Source organism: Neolamprologus brichardi, unplaced genomic scaffold (assembly GCF_056152115.1).
Source record: "Neolamprologus brichardi isolate AB-2024 unplaced genomic scaffold, ASM5615211v1 NODE_ptg000031l+_length_7269946_cov_1, whole genome shotgun sequence".
NCBI lineage: Eukaryota > Metazoa > Chordata > Actinopteri > Cichliformes > Cichlidae > Neolamprologus > Neolamprologus brichardi.
Genome location: NW_028270136.1, coordinates 6,606,787 through 6,612,716, shown reverse-complemented (window position 1 = coordinate 6,612,716; position 5,930 = coordinate 6,606,787).

The window sequence follows — 5,930 nt, the reverse complement described above, 5'->3', positions numbered from 1 at the left end:
CTATTGTGTGGTCTTAAAAGAGTACAGGTGATTTAAAGATGGCAAGTTAAATGTTCAGTATGTTGGTCACACCACACACATGCACTCTACAGTTTCTTCTTCTCATCTAATGCAATCTTAATGGTAAATCAACAGGGTGCTTGGTTGCATAATTAGCTGTGCATATGTTGAAATAAATGTAGGTTTTCTTTATTCTTGGCTGGAAAAACATATATCCAAGTGTAAATCAGTGCAATTCATAAATGTGATTATGTAAACATTACTAAAATAGCCAAAGCATAGTTCCAATATTTACATTTGAGGGGCTACAATCACTAAAATCTGAATTTTATTAAAACCATTTTTTACATTTACTTGTTAAAAATTGTTGTTTGTTATCAATAATTAGAGCTCTAATCATTTACATCATATATAATCTACCTGAACCAATATAAAACTATTTACTATAAAAATAGTGCAGTTACAAGCACTGGTCTGAGCGGTGCAGCTTTTTAAAACATTTCGTTGAATTCAATCAGTGGAATAAATACAAGACTACAGCTGCTGCAGAGGTCTCGTAGCTTTAGTATATGAGGTGCCCTATCTACCAGATGAGCAATCTAAATGCCAAGTGAACTGTGCAACTTCACTGACAGTGAAATCTTTAGCCAAAGTTTTAACCAGGGGTTTGTTTTGATAATACTTAGGAAGCAGACGTGTGCACTGCCAGCACCGTTCAGAGGGATAATGGTGTTAAATATTTTGATCGCCTTGATGCTTCTAATTGCTCTCACCACATGTATCATTAGACGTGAAATCTTTTTTTTTTTTTTTTTTTTTTTTTTTGACGTGAAATCTTCTAATTGAATAGTGTGTGGTAATAAATCTTATCATTCGATTCAGGGTAGTGTGGGATTTGTACTGATGAAAACATTTTGTCCCGGTATTCAGACATGGGTGTCAGAACACTGAAAATACACTTGGAATCATGGTTCCAATCATCTCAGGAGAAATGCATATCCCAATTGCATTGAGTAAGGTGCACCAATTTTATGATGATTTTTTTTTTAAGAAAATAAATGTGTTGACATGGTTTTTTTGCCAATTTTTAGTAATGTAGTATTTATGCTTAATCATATTATTTCTATATATTTCTGCCAGGTCCCCAGGCAGCCAATCCTCTGTGAGGACTGACACATTCAAATTTATATATCAGGGCCTGCACAGCTTCCCAGCCAGCCAATCATATCTGAGGTCTGCCGTTTCTTCTCTCGTCATATCTCAGCGACGGTTGTACAAAGAGCAATGAAAATAGCTAATTCTGACTGCTCATCACCCTGTTTTCCAGGCGCCCACTCTCTTTCCCAATGGCGCAGTTGGTAATGACACGGTTCTGGAACCCAAAGGTTGTGGGTTCAACATGTTTTTTTCCCTACAAATTAATACACTATCACGGACCAGTATTTCATAGTCATCATTTATTACAATTCTGCAAACTTTTATCATTTTACCAGCTTTTCTAATATGGACCTCAGATTCTTGTTAACACTCCATGGCACAAATACTATTCCTTTTAGGCTCTGTGTATGTGTTTGTGTATCAATATTTCTCCCATTTTAAAGTATTACTCCTCCATTTTCTAAATCATAGTGTTTCTGTAATGTTTAAGTATTTTTGGCTAAATACATTCTTTCTGTTATCTTATACTATTTCTCCTAAATTCTTGTATATTTGAGAAGTTATCATGTTTCTGCTAAGTTACAATATTTCTGCCAAGTTCTGCTATGCTATTGTATTTCTGCCAAGTATTATGTTTCCTCTAAGACATTGCAGTTCTGCTAAGTTATTACTTTTTAGCAAAGTTCCTTTGCTTCTGCAAAGTTTTTACAATTTCTGCAACTTTTCAGCTTTTTCAGCTAGTTTTTGCAGACAGCTTCAGCTTTAAAGCATCCACACTGCATTTTCGCAGGAAATGCAATTTTTTCTAGTTGTGTGGATGCCTTAAAGGGCATCCACACCATTGAGTTCCTGTTTCTCTTTAATCTTTATTGTGTGGATGCCCTCAAAGGCATCCACACTATTGAGTTCCTGTTTCTCTTTAAACTTTATTCTTTTTCAAGTTGCTCGTGTTTTTCGGCACTTAACTACTCCTTCAGTTTTCAGCCGATTTTCTCCGTTCAAACTCTAAACTGTTCTGCTATTTCTGCTAATTCCAGCTATATCTTTTGGTGTTTATTACTATTATACTTTTTAAAATATTACACTTTTTTCCTTTTTTTTGTCCCATTGAAATGAATGGAAAACTTCCACAATTCTGCTAAAACTTGCTTGTTTTTCAAACTTAACTACTTCCTCATACTTTCACCTAGGAACTCCATTCAAACTTTAAAATGTTCTCAAATGATTGGGCTTTTCCTGTGTGATTCAGCTTTTTCATATCTGTTACCGTTTTCATTTAATGCCTCTTTAAGTTTTCAGTTGCAGCTTTGTGATTTTTCAGAAAATACATGCGTTGTTATGGTTGCTATGCAATTAACTCCGAGTGAGAGCTGGTGCTTCCTGAAGTTTCTCTTCATGTCCGAACAACTTCTTGCTACTCAATCAATTTTCACTCAACCTCCACAAATTATACATCAAAACGTAGGTATTTTTGCTGGCTTTCAGAAAATGTCACTATCACTGTTGTGGAAGTTACAGATTTTTATCAAATCGCCTCAGAGCAACACAAAGTCTTAAAACTCTCCATAGAAAGTCAATGGGGAGTCTGTTCAAAATCAGCGCTGGAACTCTCTAATGAGAGGCATTTTCAAATCGTCATATCTCCTTAACAAAGCAAAGTTAAGACATGAGGCTTGTGCCAATTCATCTTCAGACACTGCTGACACTCACGATCGGAGCAGTTTTTACAGTCATCTTACCGTTGAGTCATAAATTACGTTTGTTTGAGGGGTGGAAATCTGTACTCCTCTCAGTTTTCAAACTCCGAAAATGAAGCCGTTTCTTCTCTCGTCATATCTCCGCGACGGTTGTACAAAGAGCAATGAAAATCGCAGTCAAAGTACACCAAAGTCCGCTGATTCACCCAGTGCAAGAATTATGCTTTTATCCCACCTAGTTTTTGAGTTACACGACGTTTTGTAACTCCAAAAAATGGCGTTTTTCGCCTCTCACCGCGATCTAATTCTGACGGCTCATCACCCTATTTTCCATGCGCGCGCTCTCTTTGCCGGTGGTGCAATTGGTAATGAAACGGATCTTCAGACCGAAGGTCGTGGGTTCCATTCCACCTTGTTCAACATGTTTTTTTCACTACAAATTGATACACTATCACAGACCTGTAATTCATATTGATAATTTATTACAATTCTGCAACGTTTTATGATTTTGGCAGCTTTTCTAATATGGACCTCAGATTCTTGTTAACGCTCCATGGCAGAAATACATACAAGTACACAGCCTGATGAAGCAGACAGAAGCAGTACCTCTGATTGGTTCAGCATTTTCACCTCTTATCAGCACAAATCTCAGCCTCTTCTGCTGTTTTTATTAGAATTTTAAGCTTTTTCACTGTTTTTCTGTTACGTGAGAACCAGTTTGGCTCAATGAATAGCTGAAAAATGTCAGCCTCTTCAGCTCTTTCGGAAGAATTTCAGAGTTCAGCTTTTTCACTTGTTTTAAGCACAAATTTCAGTCTCTTTACCTCATTTCACAACAAAGTAGTTCTTCCTCTTCACCTCTTTTCTGCTAATTTAAGCTTCTGCTCCACAGTGCACATTTTTCTTCTTATCATATCTTTGCTTGTGACCAGAACTCATTTGGCTCAGAGGGTTGAGCAGCTGCCGTGAGACCCGGAGGTTCGAATCCTACCTGTGACAGTTGCCGCACATGTTCCCTGCTTGCATGCGCAAATTCTGGTTATTCACCTCTTCTGCAAAAATTTCGGCCTTTTCACCTATTATTAGCACAAATCTCAGCTGTTTTCAGAAAAAACTCTTTTGAGCAGAAATTCTGCTGATTCATCTCTTTTCAGCGTAACTTTCTGCTTCTTTCCATCCTTTCTGCAGAAATTCTGCTCATTCAACTCTTTTCAGCAAAATTTTCAGCCTTTTCACCTCTTATCAGCACAAATCTCAGCTGTTTTCAGAAAAAACTCTTTTGAGCACAAATTCTGCTGATTCATCTCTTTTCAGCAGAAATTCTTCTGATTCACCTCTTTTCTGCAAAGTTTTCAGACTTTTCACCTCTTATCAGCACAAATCCCAGCTTTTTCAGCTGTTTTCAGCAAAAAACCTCTTTTTAGCAGAATTCTGCTCATTCAGCTTTTTTCAGCAGAAATTCTGCTGATTGAACTCTTTTCAGCAGAATTTTCACCTCTTTTCAGCACAAATCTCAGCTGTTTTCAGAAAAAAATCTTTTGAGCAGAAATTCTGCTGATTCATCTCTTTTCAGCAGAATTTTTAATTTTTTCACCACTTTTGAGCACAAATCCCAGCTTTTTCAGCTGTTTTCAGCAAAAACCTCTTTTCAGCAGAAATTCTGCTGATTGAACTCTTTTCAGCAGAATTTTCACCTCTTTTCAGCACAAATTCTGCTTATTCACCTCTTTTCTGCAAAGTTTTCAGCCTTTTCACCTCCTCACCACTTTTCAACTTTTTCAGCTTTTTTCAGCAGACATCTTTAGCGTTAAGGCATCCACACAGCATTTTCGCAGGAAATGCAAATTTTTCTAGTTATTCTTCTAGTTGCTTCCGTACACTTTTTGGACCTTAACTACTCCCTCAGTTTTTGTGCTATTTGCACCGTTCAAATCTTAAAAAATTCTGCTCTTTCTGCTAATGCCGGCTATGACTTTTGGTGCTCATAACTTCTATACTTTTTGAGATATTGAATTTTTTTTGCAATATTTTTTGCCCTTTTCTGCCACATTATCAGTGGCCTCACTGATTTTCCTTGTCGGGTTGACCTGTGTTTTAGCTCAGTGAGATGAGCATCCGTTCTAAGACTGGGAGGCCCGGGTTCAAATCCCGCTTATGGCAAAATTTCTTTCAGTTAACAGTTAAACTTTTTTAACTCTTTTCAGCAGAAATTCTGCTGATTCAACTCTTTTCAGCAGAATTTTAAATTTTTTCACGACTTTTACGCACAAATCCCAGCTTTTTCAGCTGTTTTCAGCAAAAACCTCTTGTCAGCAGAATTCTGCTGATTGAACTCTTTTCAGCAGAAATTCTGCTGATTGAACTCTTTTCAGCAGAATTTTCAGAATTTTAACCACTTTTCAGCACAAATCCCAGCTTTTTCAGCTGTTTTCAGCAAAAACCTCTTTTCAGCAGAACTCTGCTCATTCACCTCTTTTCAGCAGAAATTCTTCTTATTCACCTCTTCTGCAAAATTTTCAAACTTTTCACCTCTTATCAGCACAAATCTCAGCTGTTTTCAGAAAAAACTCTTTTGAGCAGAAATTCTGCTGATTCATCTCTTTTCAGCGCAATTTTCTGCTTCTTTCCATTTTTTCAGCAGAAATTCTGCTCATTCACCTCTTTTCAGCGCAATTTTCTGCTCCTTTCCATCTTTTCTGCAGAAATTCTGCTCATTCAAGTCTTTTCAGCAAAATTTTCAGCCTTTTCACCTCTTGTCAGCACAAATCTCAGCTGTTTTCAGAAAAAACTCTTTTGAGCAGAAATTCTGCTGATTCATCTCTTTTGAGCAGAAATTCTGCTGATTCATCTCTTTTCAGTGCAACTTTCTGCTTCTTTCCATCTTTTCTTCAGAAATTCTGCTCATTCACCTCTTTTCAGCGCAACTTTCTGCTTCTTTACCTCTTTTCAGCAGAAATTCTGCTGATTCACCTCTTTTTTGCAAAGTTTTCAGCCTTTTCACCTCTTATCAGCACAATTCTCAGCCGCTTCTGCTCATTTCAGCAGAATTGTCAGTCTCTCCACCTCCTCTTTGTG